This window comes from Gekko japonicus, unplaced genomic scaffold (assembly GCF_001447785.1).
Source record: "Gekko japonicus isolate JY-2015 unplaced genomic scaffold, Gekko_japonicus_V1.1 scaffold33, whole genome shotgun sequence".
In the NCBI taxonomy this organism is placed as follows: domain Eukaryota; kingdom Metazoa; phylum Chordata; class Lepidosauria; order Squamata; family Gekkonidae; genus Gekko; species Gekko japonicus.
This window is the reverse complement of record NW_015174272.1, coordinates 2,150,790-2,166,125: the sequence shown is the minus strand read 5'-3', so window position 1 is coordinate 2,166,125 and position 15,336 is coordinate 2,150,790. Positions and strand designations below refer to the sequence as shown.

Here is a 15,336-nt window from a genome sequence, read left to right as displayed (position 1 = left end):
TAAGCTGTAAGAAGCCAAGCAAGTGGCAGGGTTCCCAGCTTCCCAGAATAAACATCAAAATGTAGAAATGAGCCATGGAGCATGCTGTGCCAAGACAGAAAGCCTGACAAGACAACTCTGTTCGCACAGAAGCTTAATTACTTCTGTCCATCCCAAGGAGCTTTCGGCTCTCCCCCACAAGATCTCCTCAGGAGAACCTGATCTTGCCCCTGTAGCTCCCATAAAGACCAAGACCCAAAAAAGGGCAAATAATAGAGGCGTTCTCCAAAAGGAGAAGATAAGGCACCTGTGCAGTGGTCTGCCACTGAATCCAGAGCAACTGCATACCAACTGAGACCCCTTTTTTTCCAGGAAACTGGAATTGCTTGGATGGCTGCCATCTTGCAGATGTATGCCATGGCAACTGACGTAGATTTAACACAACTTGCCAAAATGTGTGGGTCTAGCACAACTGGCCACTGAGGCGGGAAGCACTTCCCAGAATTTAAATAACTTAGAAATGTATCCCTAGTTGAGAAACAATAAAAGGGTTACATTTAGAATAGATTATTGCAATGCACTCTACTTGGGGCTACCCTTAAGTCAGCTGTGACTTGACGGCACACACACAAGAAAACGAAATATTCTAAAACTTCAGAAATCTCCCCCTGCCCCGCCTTCTTCTAACTATGAGGATGATTGCTAGGACACCCTGGGATTGCACCCCCTCCTCTGGAGTCACAACAAAACTTGTGCTTGATCCTTGGGGAAGCCCAAATGTTAAAGCTGGCATAGGCATCCCAAGGGAAAAGCACTGCCACATTAAACTGGAGCTTCACTTAATATTCCCAGGCCAGAACTAGCTCAGGAAGGAATTCCTACAGCAGAACGTATAAACTTAACTGGGTATGGAGCTGGCTCCCGATCTATTCCAGTGTGGGAAAACATTCATTTTTTCATAGGCAAGTTAAATGGGCAGCTTTGTAGCTGTGTGAACAGAGGTAAGGACAATGGCATTACAGGAGTTCGCTTCCTAAAGAAAATACAATTTGTCTGTGGACCTTGCTAAAGGCTTTCTGACTCAGGCAACTCATGGAGAGGCCAGCAGAAATCTCAGCAATTCACCACTATGTAGCTCATAAAGTTCCACGGCCTGTGGCCCAAGTCACTAGTGGCGCTTGGAAGGAAGAATTCCCTCATGTCCGGACGAAGGACAAGTTGAAATGTGGGAAGGACAAAAACACCTATGTTCTCATAGAAGAGAAAGATCAACCTCCACCCCAAAAGCAGTATCGGTATCCCTTGGAAGCCGAAATAAGCATAGGGATAACTACAGAGGGACTACTTAAGAGGAATGTAATTGTGTCCATGCAATCAATCTATAACACCCCTAGTGGCCAGTCCTTAAAGCAGATGGTGTCACTTGGTGAATTACAGTGGATTTCAGAGCCCTATACACGGGCACCCCTCCCATACCCCCCCCCCAGTAGCTCAATATAATGAAATTTTAACTGCTATTGCTGCTGGAGGAAAGTATTACAGCAGGGGTGTCGAACTCATTTGTTATGAGGGTCGGATCTGACATAAATGAGACCTTGTTGGGCCGGGCCATGTGTGTCATAAAATGTAATGCCAGGTAGCAGAGATATAAACTTTATAAAGGATACAAACACAAAGGTTTTTTTTTTTACTTAAAATAAAAACATGCTTAAAACATTAGCACTCTTGCAATATTTTGTTTAACAGAGTCTGACAACTGACACCTCTTGCTCTGAATTATTGCATCAAAATGTCTGTGCTGTTGCTATCTTGAGTATGCTGTTCAGGTGTGTATCTGTAAGTTGCAAACCTACAATGATGCAGCAGAATTGGAATAAGAAGCAGAAGACAGCCAGTTCCAGTGCGGACCTGATAGAAGCCCTCCCATGTTTGACACCCCTGTATTACAGTGTTTTGGACCTCCCTAATGCATTCCTAATTCCTAATGAATTCCTAATTCCTAATGCTGCGGTGGCTCAAGTGGTTAAGACGCTGAACTGCAGGCTGTGGAAGGTCAGTAGTTCAGCAGTTCGAGACCCAGGTGCCGCATGATGGAGTGAGCTCCCATCTCTAGTTCCAGCTCCTGCCAAACTAGCAGTTCAAAAGCAAGAAATTGCAAATAGATAAATAGGTACCACTTCGGTGGGAAGGTAACAGCGTTCCGTGCACCTTGGTGTTTAGTCATGCCGGCCACATGACCACGGAAGTGTCTTCGGACAGCGCTGGCTCTTCGGCTTTAAAACGGAGATGAGCACCGCAACCCTAGAGTCGGATTCGACTGGCTTTTGAGCAAGGGAACCTTTATCTTTACCTTAATGCATTCCATTCTATTAATCTCCACTACTCTCACTGGTATAAATTTGCATTAACTTTCTGAGGTCAGCAATACGCATTCAAAAGAAGCCCACAGGACTTCCATTGCAGCCCAAGTAGATGTCACACCCATGTTGTCAAAATGTGCAATCAATTAAACCCTGAATCACGGGTCCATGTCTTTTCTTATGGTGATGATGTTTTGGATCACTTTAACATAAAAATGAAGACACATGAAATAACTAGGGAGGGCTTGCAAATCGTTCAGGACACAGGATGTTATTTAACTGTTCGTTAATTGTACGTTCAGGACACAGGTTTAAAGGTAAGCTGAGAAAAGGCACAATTAGTTAAAACCACAGTAAACTACTTAGGACTAATAACTGGGACCCAAGGTGGATGCCAGACACCCAAAAGGGTGGAAACAATAGCAAAGCTCCCTCCTCCAACTGATGTCCCTTCTCTCCATGCTTTACTGGGAACATTCAATTTCTCCTGTAACTTCATTGAAGCTTTTGCAGATAAAGCCAAACCCCTTTATGCTCTTTTGAAAAAGAGTGCCCCATTGACATTAGGGAAGGAATAACAACCTTCTTTTGCTAAGTTATAGAAAAGATTTGCATAGGAACACATCCTGGCATAACAAAACCTTTTTACATTCAACTGGCAACAGTTAGGAAGCCAGAGAGTAGTAGCCTATGCCTCCAGAAATCTTAGACCTATAGAATCCTGATATAGGCCCTAAGAGAAAGTGTGCCTTGCTTTGATCTGCAGTCTTGCCCCACTGGGAATTCATTACTGGTGGGGCCAAAGTAATTGTGCAGACAGATGCACACCTCACTAGAGTACATTCTCTTGGGGGGAAATATAAAATGGACAAGGGTCTAAGGCTCGGATAGCGCAATGGACTCTTGCCCTTGTAAACTGGGGAATGGGTTTCAAAAAAGACCAGGCAGAATCTCTCTCACAGTATGGGTTAATAGTTAAAAGAGAACAGCATGCATGTCCCTCCCAGAAATTAGGCACATTGGCCTGCTCTATGGGGAGGTTCCGTAGAGGGAGTGGAACAGTGAAGTCAGGTTTACATTGACTGAGACTAGATGGCCAAAGCTCCCTCTTCCACAAGCCAGCAATTTCCAAACTGCATATGGGAAACAAGTGGCTCATGCCAATAAAGGGTTTAAAATAGCTAAATGAATTGAGGATAGGACTGCAACTACTTGGATAACACATGTAAAGGGACACCAGAGAACAAGGTCAAAAGCCAGTCATTGGCACAATTGGGCAGAGGCTCCTGCAAAGGAGCCCACTCCAAGGGAACAGGGACTTGCTCCACCCTCCGCCAATTAACCCAGTAATTACTAGAAGCCAAGTCACAAGAGCTCAGCTAATACCCTCTCATCCTAGTTCTTGGTACACTACAGGAAGGAGACAACCAAATTCAAGAGTTAGTCTAAGCAGGCAGAGTTTCAAAAAGTCAGTTCATTGGTCAAAAAACAAGATGGAATTTATTGGGTTGCAGAGAAACAAGGAGTATTGTGCCTCAACACATTACATACAATCCAATTTGTTCATGGGCAGGGCCACAGAGGCAAAGCGCTCACCCTTGCAACAGTCAAGGAAACAGGGCGGTGGCTCCATATGACAGCCAATGAAGAATGATGGTGTGATATTGTTTCTCTCGTGCCATGGTTAATGTGGACCACACTGGCCCCAGAGCCCCCATTCAACATCAGCATATCAAAGGCCCGTGGACCCACATACAAACAGATCTTGCTGGACCCCTTCTGGTCACTGCTCTAGGAAATAAATACTGCCTCATGACTGTGGATCCCTTTAGCAACTGGATCGAAGCATTCCTTTGCTGGACTAATACAGAGGCCACCACTGCCAAAATCCTGTTTAATAATGTCTGGAACAGATGGGGCATTTCACTAGCAGTGGACTCCAATATGGGTTCCCAATTCATCACAGAAGTAATACAGGAACTCTGCAAAGCATTAGGGAATTACTATATAGGGTTTCATGCAGCCCAGACATCGACTTAGACTGGATGGCCAGTCCTCAGGTCACACAGAATGAACAAATCGCACCGTTAAGGAAGCTTTATGAAAAATGGTGCGTGCCACAGGGCAGGACTGGGATTCTAAAATTCCTGTCATCTTTTTTTTGTAATAGTACTGGTGCAGCTTTACGTAAGTCACTTGGTTACAGTAATATTTGTAAAACTGACAGATTCTGAACTGTAACGGATTCAGCATGAACATTACACAACATATTCCATTCACAAATATGTCAGCTGAATATAGCACTAGCCATCAATCCAGAACAAAATGCACTGGAATGGAAGAAATGCAACAGGATAGCCACACTGGAAAGACAACGTTTTAGAAAAAGAGTAAACATGAAAGAGCAGGGGAGTCCTGTCATGTTCACTCTTTTTCTAAACTGTTCCCCAAAGCAAACGTACAGTTGAGTCTAATTATATAGTTCTACACCAGTTTTCTAGGAACTTAAAAACGCTGGCCAATGCGGTTCTTGAATATTTTGACAAAGTGGAGAAAGTCCATTTCCAGGATGAAGTCAGTCGCGTCCATTCTTACCAGCTTCTTTCCTTCCTTTATTCTTCAGTACTTCTTCAATATGCCTCTCTCTCCGTCCCTCCCTCCCTCTGTCCCTCCCTCTCTCTCGCGTGCTCCAGTTTAGCAGCCATTTGTGCTTCTCTGTTCTCTCTTTGTTAGCTCCCATTTTGTGGGTCAGCTTCTCCTTTGCCATTTTGCTGAAGTTATTATTCTCTTTAATCACCTTTTGCAGCATCTCTTTCTTGTGCTCTCGTTTCTCAACCAGTTGTTTCAATACCTCAGCTTTGTGGGACTTGCGCCTTTCTTCCACAGCTTCTAGCTTCCTTTGAATTTCTTCCAGAAATAGATCTTTCTTCTTTGGAAGGGGAAAGGGGAAACTCTAGAACTGCATCTTTTGAAGAAGGACCTAGTATCAATTCAAATACCTGGCCAGAAGCATGCTTTTTCCACTTTTTTCACCTGCATGCTAGACGACACCGTGTCTAAGACTTCAAAAGAACATGATGCAGAAACTTCAGTAAGCAGGGCACTGCTCCTGTCACTGCCACAGCTACACATAGGTTCCTAAAATTCCTATCATCTTATTGGCTTTGCAAGGAACTAAGACAGTTCATGGTTTCTACTCACAGTAAGTCACAGCCTGTTGGAAAATGGCCATGCCGCAATCTCTTTGGTCAGACAGAGAAATACCTCCTGATTTAGAAGCCCCAGTTGTGCGTGAACGAATGGATGTGGTTCATAGGATATATTGAGAAGTGGCACCTACCAAACAGTGGTCAGTTCATCTAATCTGACTACCATTGTATTAGGATCCCTTGATCTCATTTACCAAACCAGTGGAATAACCTGGCTCCCACATAGCGGGATCACATGCAGTCACGGTGGACCACATGTAAGTTCGGTGCAAGGAAGTTTTATCTAGAGCATCAGATGCATGTGCTGGCTAAATTAGGCCTTCTTCGGGCCAGACAGGACCCAAAAGGTCACAGTGGCCCAACTGCAAAGACCGCAGCCTGAATTTAGGTTGAGCCCTCTTTTGCACACTGTCATTTTCCACTAGCATTTCTCTCCAGTCTCTTTTTCTCTTTAAAAAAAATTGCATTTTTATTATCCCCACATTCCAATGCCAGAACCCCTCCTCTTCCTCAATGCGGGCAAAAAGATATCAACGCTCCCCCCCCTCAGCCCCAACTTTTGTGGATAGTTTCGGACCTACTCTGTTACTCACAGCATTACGGTTGTGTCCCCATCCCTCTGATCTCAACTCTCCGCTCCCTGGACCTGCCAGCGCACTCCCCCCCCCCTTAGTTTCAGCTCCCAAAACAGCTTGTTTGCTGCTGAGAACAACCCCTCCTCTCCCCCTGCTTGTCCTCAGGAACAGGCTCTTATGTCTTTATTCCCCTTCCAGCTAGGCAAATGTTCTTGGGAAAGGTTTTTGTGCATCATTTACCACATTGCTTTTGCCTTTCTGTAATTTTCATTGCTGCTTTTTCTGTATTGCATAGATTAATTTGACCTCTTTGTGTATAAAATAAAAAACCCATTGTTTAAGAGTCTTTCCCCCCCTTGTTTTTTTGAGTGTTGATCTAAATCTGGACCTTGGTATAGACAGGCTTAAGATTCCTAATATACAGGTGCCTAAAATAAACACGTTTGTTCCATGCACGTTAGGGAACACCTTTACACATTATGACCCTGAAACTTGTATACTGATTTAGGTAACAGATTCCACCATTATCCACAGAAAAACGTCAAGTACAGAGGACTGAAGGCAGGGCTTGGTTGAAACCAAAAGGCCTGTGACCAATGCTCCCTCTAAGCTGCAGAGTCTTGTGAGCAAAAATTCTACTTTGTGAGTTACCAGCATTAAAGTTGTGAGCGGGCGATTTGGCTCCTGCATAAATTAGTTTGCTCTGGAGCCATCCTTCCTGAGCTAAGACAAAAATGTGAGCTGGAGGCTAAGAAACTGTGAAGTAGCTCACACTAACTCAGCTTAGAGGGAACACTGCCTGTGACCACAGACAAGTGACTCTCTCAGTCTAGCGTACCTCTCTGCATAACTGTAAAACACCATGTATTATAATGAAGAGACACAGATCTGATCAATACCTTTAAATAAAATCCAGTTCCTAGCATCAAGTGGCTGAGTCCTTGCCATGTTTCTAGTGTTAGATGTAATATATATTCAAAGTCTTACTTAGTTTATGGACCCACCACTGTCAAAAAATGAACAGATCAGCCACGAAACTCACTGAACAGTGCACTTATGATGAATGGGGTCACGATCACTTGCTTCACTTAGCTGACCAACCTTTGACTTCAGGGGCCCATGCAGGTAACTCCTTCTGCACATTTACTTCCCTAGTTCAGACCAGAGCCTTTCAAAAGGATCTCTCAGTTGTCTTGAGCTTTTTCCATTCTATATTTGGTGCTGGATGACTTTTTTGTATTACCTACAAGCATTCTTTTGTCAACAAGATCTCAAACCACAGCTACCACAATAGGTGGCCTATAAAAACAGTGAAGTCAAGCCAGGCGCCCAACACATCTCTTGATCTCTACTGATAAGCTGATTCAATGATGTACAAAAGGTGTTTTTCACTTACTGGTCAGGAGTTGGAGTCCGCAAATGACATTAAAGCTTTCAGTAAAATCAGTTCTCCCAAAAAATCCTGGATACATTCGGGAAGTCGAAATATACACAGTAAGTACCAATAAGGTGTTTTTCAGATATATTTTCAGTTCAGGTAGACCTGAATGCACATTCCCAAGAGGGGATTCAAACCTGGGTCTCCCACAAACTCTCCACCACAATCAGTATAGTTGCTTAGCAACCACCTGTACTTCTTGATGCATGTCCAGATCCAACATCTTTGAAGACCATGGCAGTAGGGAATGACTTAGCCAACCTACAGCTGGAGAGAGGAATTTATACCACAGAGGACACTTCAGCGAGCTACAGGCTTCCTTCAAGAACAGAACGGAAGCAGTCACACATCTAGTGCTATGGTGAATTAACTCATTTATTTCCATTTCAGATGGGATCTCCTCATCTGTATGGTACCTCACACAGAAGGACAATTCACAAAAGCACCTGTGAACCAGAAGCCAGATGTACAAAAGGAACCAGTTTGCCGTTATAGCCATCAGTTTTGATCTTTATAGGGAGCTGCGGTGGCTCAATTGGTTAAGACGCTGAACTGCAGACTGGAAGGTTGGTAGTTCAGCAGTTCGAGACCCGAGTGCCGCATGACGGAGGAAGCTCCCATCCCTGGTTCCAGCTCCTGCCAACCTAGCAGTTCGAAAGCAAGAAATTGCAAGTAGATAAATAGGTACCACTTTGGTGGAAAGGTAACAGCGTTCCATGCGCCTTGGCGTTTAGTCATGCCGGCCACATGACCACGGAAACATCTTTGGACAGCGCTGGCTCTTCGGCTTGGAAACAGAGATGAGCACCGCAACCCAAGTCGGATTTGACTGGCTTTCGAGCAAGGGAAACCTTTACCTTTAAAAGTATCTTTGAAAGCCTCATTCTCTCACTCTCACCATCACTACCACAGCCACTGCTCCCATCTCTCTCTCCCTCCCTCTCCCTCCCCCCCCTCTCCCCCTCCCCCTCTCTCCCTCCCTCCCCCTCTCTCTCAGCTGGATCCTTTAAGCAGTAAAGAATTAAGAAAGTGCAACTTCCTTCTACCTGTCTCCTTGCCAGGGGCAGCCAGGCAGTGAATAGGAGAATGAGTAGGTGACTAGAGTTAGCAAACCAGCCCAAAGGGTACCCAACCCACTTCTAAAGAAAAACAGGTTTAATAGCAAAGGTTCAGTCCTTTCATAGTGCTTTCAGTCAAAACAGCACAAACGTCTTGAAGGTTTCCACACCACTGCATTTCACCTGTTTACTATGAGACCAAATAATTACTGAGTCCTCTAAAGAAAGGGAAATCCACACAAATAAATCCAGAGCAACTTCAAAAGGATAGCTGCAGTAATTCTTACTTCAGCAAACTGAAGGTTCTTGAAGAATGCAGAAGCCTCAAGCATTTTAATAAAAGTCCTGTTTTTAGTCACAGAATACCTGAGTTTATCATGGGGCTTTAGAAATTAGATGCATACACATTCTGTCTCAGAAGTGAGGAAAATAAACAGAAGGAAGATAAAGACAAAATAATGACTTAAAGAGACCAAATAATTCCTGTTTTAAAAGATATATATATACTTTGAGAACTCAGAAATGCAGTACAATTCAGTTTTAAAATCCACCACTGTCCATTTTCTACTACTGTAGAATCCTTATTATTGCATTCGAGACTATGTTTTTCAGTCATGGCCAAAGCCCGCTTATCCTGCATGTAAAAAATTGTATTTCCCTGCATTGGGTTGTTGTTGTTTTTTCGGGGGTGCTGCTGTTCAATCTTATGTAGGAAAAGGCAGAACAAGGGAATGAGTATCTGATCTTTACAGTGAAATTGTGATTTGAAATGAGTAGAAGGCACTCATTCAGGTATGATAAGGTTACTATTGAAAATTTGCTGGTGGTGCCTCTTAAGTACACTGACCAAATACTTTTTAATTGCTTGCAATGCCCAACAGAACCTTTGTAGACTTGTTGGAATGTGCTTTCTGCAGCAAGAGCAGCAGTAAACAGTAAGAAAAACAAGGTGTAAGACAGCAGAATAAAGTCACAGAAGGACAGAGAGACACAAAGTTGAAATCATTACGGACCGAAACTTCTACAAGCCCCAGCCACTTGAAACTGCCCAACAGCCTGCATTAGTTTAGCTTTCAGTATGACTGTACAGTTCTGAGTGTCTCATGGTTTTACAGTGAAGGAGCAAAAACAAGTTAGTATCACCATAAAACCAAGTTAAATGCCAGATTCTACAAAATATTGACATGCAAGGCACACACAGCAGTCCAAGTCAGATTCTATGTTTCTGTCAAGCTACACCACCCAACATTAATTCATAACTGGAGGAGAAAAGAACTTCACACAGTGGGGAGGGGCCATGGCTCAGTGGTTGAGCATCTCCTTGGTATGCAGAAGGTCCCAGGTTCAATCCCCGGCATCTCCAGTTCAAGGATCAGGTAGTAGGTGATATGGAAGACCTCAGCTGGAGACCTGCTGCCAGTCTGAGTAGACAATACTGACTTTGATGGATCAAGGGTCTGGTTCAGTAGAAAGCAGCTTCATGTGTGTGTCTTTCATGTGTCACATAGCTCATAGGACACCCCAGTCGGCAGGCCTGTATGTGTAGTCAAGCACACAGAAGGAACTTCCGAAGTCTTTTTGTTCGGTCTACGACAAGAGTGCAGTCTAGCAGTCGAGATACATCCCCAGTACTTAGGGAATAAGGCTATTGTGCCCTGCCCTTGCAATAGGGACACACGTAGCAGATCAAAGACTTTGTTCAGAGTAACACTACCTTTCTGTAGAAGACAGTTTTTATCTGCCAGCAGGAGACCAAGCCACTTAAAGGATTCCTACTAGCTAAGTCTGTTTAGGCAGAGCCTAGCAGACATGCTGTGACCTAGAGAGCCACAATCACACTTGATTACTTACTTCCCAGCCCAAGGAACAATGACTATGCAGCTGGCTTGCCTGTGTGAGTATTAAAGACACACTCTACACACGTATCTGACAAAAGGAGTGTTGTCTCTCGAAAGCTCATACCCTGAAAATCATGTTGGTCTCTAAGGTGCTTACTGGACTCAAATCCAGCAATTCTATATAGAACAGAATAGATACAACACTGATTGCCCCCAATTTTCAACTTCATGTTATCTGGAGATATTATTGGATTTCAATTAATGCAGCCTACTTTAATAGAGACTCTGAAGTTCATTTTCTTATTCCTGTCTGACACATATCCATTAACAGTTAAGAACAGTTGCAAAAGCAGGGCCAGCCAAACGTGTCTATATCATTTCAATCTTTTTTATCTGTACCCAGATGACTTAACCCAACCAAGAGCCACCTCACCAGTGAAACTCAGCAACTGTTAACTCACTGCATGCAGCAAAACTCGATGAGTCAGTTGAATTACCCAACTTAATATTCTCTGCACAAGAGTACTTGCTGGCAAACCCTTTTCATTTGCAAGGTGCCAGCTTAAACCCAACAACTTTCAACTGATCACTTTCCCTCACACTCAGGTACACGTGACAATAAAATCAGACCACTTTAGATTAAAATGCTTCATTAAATGGATGTGGACAAGACATAGATTACAGGGAAGAGGTTATTATGAAATATCCTATCTACACTGGGCCATTGTCCAAGAGTGGCCAAAAGTCTGCAAGGTATAAAAATAAGCAAGAATTTGTTCATTTTGGCGTTGTGCATTTAAAACAGCATGGTTGTGAAATTACGTTCAGTGGGTTTTTGTGAGCACATACTTCTGGAAAAGATCCTAACCATTTCTGAAGTGATATTATAGAACTCCCTGCATTTATCAAAGGCTTATGTAGTGTGAACAATGGAAGTCTCTCCCTGCTTGAGGATACTTTGGGATACCAAATATTAGAGGCCTGGTGGAGAGATAACATTCCGAACCTCCAAACTATGGCTATCAGTCTCTTCCCCAAGTTCAACTGCATTTAGAGCTAAGAATAGATGTGGGGGCAGGTAAACGTTTGTTCCATCTTGAGACTTAGACCCCCAGCTTTAGAGAGCTGATCAAACAGACCCCCCACCTACAGCCAGGTTGCAAGCCCATTAGTTCACTTCCTCCCTATCAGCTGGGAGCATTAGCCCGCTTAAAAGACCAAATATGGACCATAAAGGCCAAGCGGCACCCAGCAGGGAGACCACTTTGTATAAATCAGGAGGAAGGGGGTAAGGGAGTTGAAGGAGACAGGAATAGACTTTGTCTGATGAACAGGTATGCCTAGAGCTATAGACCACACTGTCAACTACTAATCCTTTTATTTTCTAAGACTACTGAGAAAAGCAGTAAGGGATTGGGGTGGGGTAAGATATTATTTAACCAAAGCTTACAGAAGCCACAATTATACAGCTGACATTATAACCAGCCCATCTATCTCAACAAATCGTGGGGAAAGGCCCAGTGATCCAGTGATTTTCTGGGGACATTTGAACTGGAACATTTTCTGGTTCAAATTTAGATAATTTAAGTATTTAAATAGTGTTAGCAAAATAAAGTAAATAGACAATGTTCAAACACTGGGATTTGCCCATGCTTTCTATCCCACATTTAGACTAAGCAAGACTGATTTGCCACACAAAAGCCCTGACAACTACAGATAAACAGATTATATTTACATAGTCAGGATGGAAAAGTTTCCATGGAAAAATATAGCAATAGAATATTTTCAAGAAAAATTTCTGCCCACACCTATGTTGCGCTGACTGAGACTGGGCAGGTCTTTGAAATGTATATTGCAAAATAATAGCTCCTCGTTGTACATGTACATGTTACTCAAGTACACCCACATAGCCTCTCTGCTGTCCTACACAGACCAGGACCGCAAGATAATCAAGAAACTGATCCTGAGAAAGCTTGATGCCAACAAAAGCTTAGCTTTGCAACACCAGCTGAAAAGAACCTATTAGTTCTTGCTTCCTTCACCTATGAACCAGAAGCCTCCTAAAGACTGCAGAAACACAAAAATCAGAGGGCCTATTCAAACCCTTCTGAAAGTGGGTAAACTTTGCACAGTAGGACAGCACAATCACATCCACCCGGCATTCCTTCATTGCCATTAAATGAACACAATTTCTCATTGATCACTAAAGCCAAGATAAAACACACACACACAATTAAGGCTTGTGCATTACAGGGCGGAAACAAGTGAGACAATAAACACCAGGGCAGTGCTTATATGTAGCTACATGTACATCCCTTGCACATCCATTAGCAAGCTGAAGGCTTCCTTAATCAGTTGCTTAAAGAAATGATCAAATCAACACAAAAGAACCGAGGGCTGGCCCCTCCCAGTGCTGCCACCAATTAATGTCATTGTGTAGGTGCAGCGGGGATGGCAAACGCTGTACACAGTGGCAAAACATGCCAATGTTTAAGGCAGGCAGGCCCAAGCCCAGGGCACATGGCATAATCAACATTCCCAAAGCAGTGACTAGGCCCACAGACCACAGTTTCAGCATAAAGCAAAACTACCAGAAGTGGTACAAAGCCACTCCTATACAAACCTATTAACAACAGTTTCCAGGAAGTTATAACTGTTGTTAGAGTTCCCATGAGTATGCCACGCAGGGCTACAGACATTTCAAATGCTGTAAAATCCTGCTACTTGTATAAATTCCTAGATACCATCAAATGCTACTTCCTCCTTAACTGCATGATTACTGACACCTGTGGAAACAAGACTAGCAGACAGAAGACACCACATATGGATCCTTAAGAAAAACTGCAATGAAATTCATCCCTGGAGACTATTTGCATATAATCAGGGAGATTCTCTACACCAGGTATCCCCAACATGGCACCCATCAACTGTTGTTAAAAATTGCCAGGTAGGGGTATTAGCCACTGAAGATTTGATTGGCTGGGCAGATTTTTAAAAACACTGTTTTGGCAGCAGCTGCCACTACAACACAAGGATTTTCCTGGTATGACTGAAGGTAAGCTATGGCAACCATTTTGTGACTGTGTCCACCACACTATCTCAGGATTCCAAAGGTGCCCACTCACTTAAAAGGCTTGGCATCCCCTGCTTTACACCACCATGTTGCTTTAGGTATAGGAATCCATGGGCTGGACTCTCTCTTTGTTAAAAATACTCACCCAAAGAGGCAACTTCCAAAAGCACTAAGCCCCTACAACCCAAGCTGAGTGTTTCACATATTCAGAAGTCTCAGACACCCGCATAAAAGAATTAATAGCACAAGAAATATAACTACTCCTGGGAGAAGAAAGAACAACCCCTGTGCATCAAGTAGGAAGATTTAAAACAGAGAACAAAAAGCAGCAATCAAAAAGGAAAGGGGGTGGGGAGAAAGAGGGAAGCCAAGGCAGAACAAATTAGGAGCATCAAGATGAAGCGCTTACCCAGGTCACTAGGTGTCTAGCTCATCTGGCTTTTGCATTAAATGCTAGCTAAGAGTGTACTAATTTTAACTTTCCAGGTTACAGGTACTTCTCACTACTCCCTCAAAATCATAGAACACTTGCCCCCAAAATGTTCATCTGTCTCTGTCTATCACTGTCTTCCACCAGTGGACAAAGTTGTGTGTGTGTTTTTTTTAATCTGGTGTTCACTCAATGACCCCTTCTTCCTGCATATTATTCTTTAATTACTGCTCCTGTGATTTATACATGTATTTGAGTTTTGGTTTTAACTGAATCTACTTTTATAATGTTTTGTTCTAATTGTTAGCCATCATGCTGCCCGCAAATGGGCAGAATATATATTTTTAAATAATTAATAAATACTTACAAAAATGGTCTTTCCAAGAGACATATGACCTCAACTTATTTCCAACACTATCAATATGTCCTTTAGACCAAGCAGAGCCATACTAGAGGGAAAAAGTCAGGAACTGCAAGGCAGTGTGTGTATACGGGGTAAATAAAGGCAAAATAAGTGCTCCGGGGTCAGCCATTTGTAACTAATTTGTTAGCAAACTTAGTAGGTCAGGGGTCCAAATGAAACTGGCAGAAGGCCCTTGACCATGAATAGGCCATGACTGAATTTTCCAGCAAGGCAGCAGCAAAAAGGCTACTAAACAGTATCTAAAGAGAGACCAGAAAACACGAGATGACAAATGAAGCTGGGAATCTCCAACCTGAATGGAGCTGCTATTGTATAGTGCATGCTAATAATAATGAATAATTATCCTATGGCAATATATGTAGAATAGCCAGGAGATCTGAGGATTGTCTGGCAGACTTAAGTTTGAGCCCTTTAGCGTTATGCACCACTAAAGTGGTGAGCTAGAGTTATTTTTTTGGGCTGTGAGAGCTCCGAAAGAGCTGTGACTGACCCAAGGTCACCCAGCTAGCTTGGTGGTCTCCCATCCAAATAATAACCAGAGCCAACCCTGCTTAACTTTTGAGATCTGACAAGATCAGGCTAGCCTACTTAAGGGAAACCAAAGAGCAAAAGAGAGAAGTAGAGGGAAGCACCCATTTTCTCAGCTACATTTCCACCAACTAAACCAGCTTAGTTCAGCTGCTTCGGTCACTTGCTATAAAAAGGAACCAGAATACCCAGGATGCAACTTTCCCCTAAATACCAACTTAAGCTGAGGGAATGTCACACTACATGGAAGCGGCCCTTTCCCCATAGGCAAAGGAACTTCCGTATCTTGACCATAAGGACACAAAGACATGTGGGGTCAGCCCAGGTGGCTCCCAAAGCACACCATTATACGACCCCAAACTGCCATTCCAAGCCAGACCCAATAACGGGGGGGGGGGGACGGGGGGGGCATACAGCATTCTCA

At 43.3% G+C, this 15,336-nt stretch overlaps 1 protein-coding gene and 1 pseudogene across 2 annotated transcripts in view; both read right to left on the bottom strand.

The window, feature by feature from the left end:
- The window catches only part of CS (citrate synthase), a 50,671-nt gene that overhangs the window by 34,465 nt on the left and 870 nt on the right, over positions 1-15,336 (bottom strand). The gene's annotated exons all lie outside the window — the stretch shown is intronic.
- Positions 4,970-5,471, bottom strand: LOC107120876 (annotated as a pseudogene).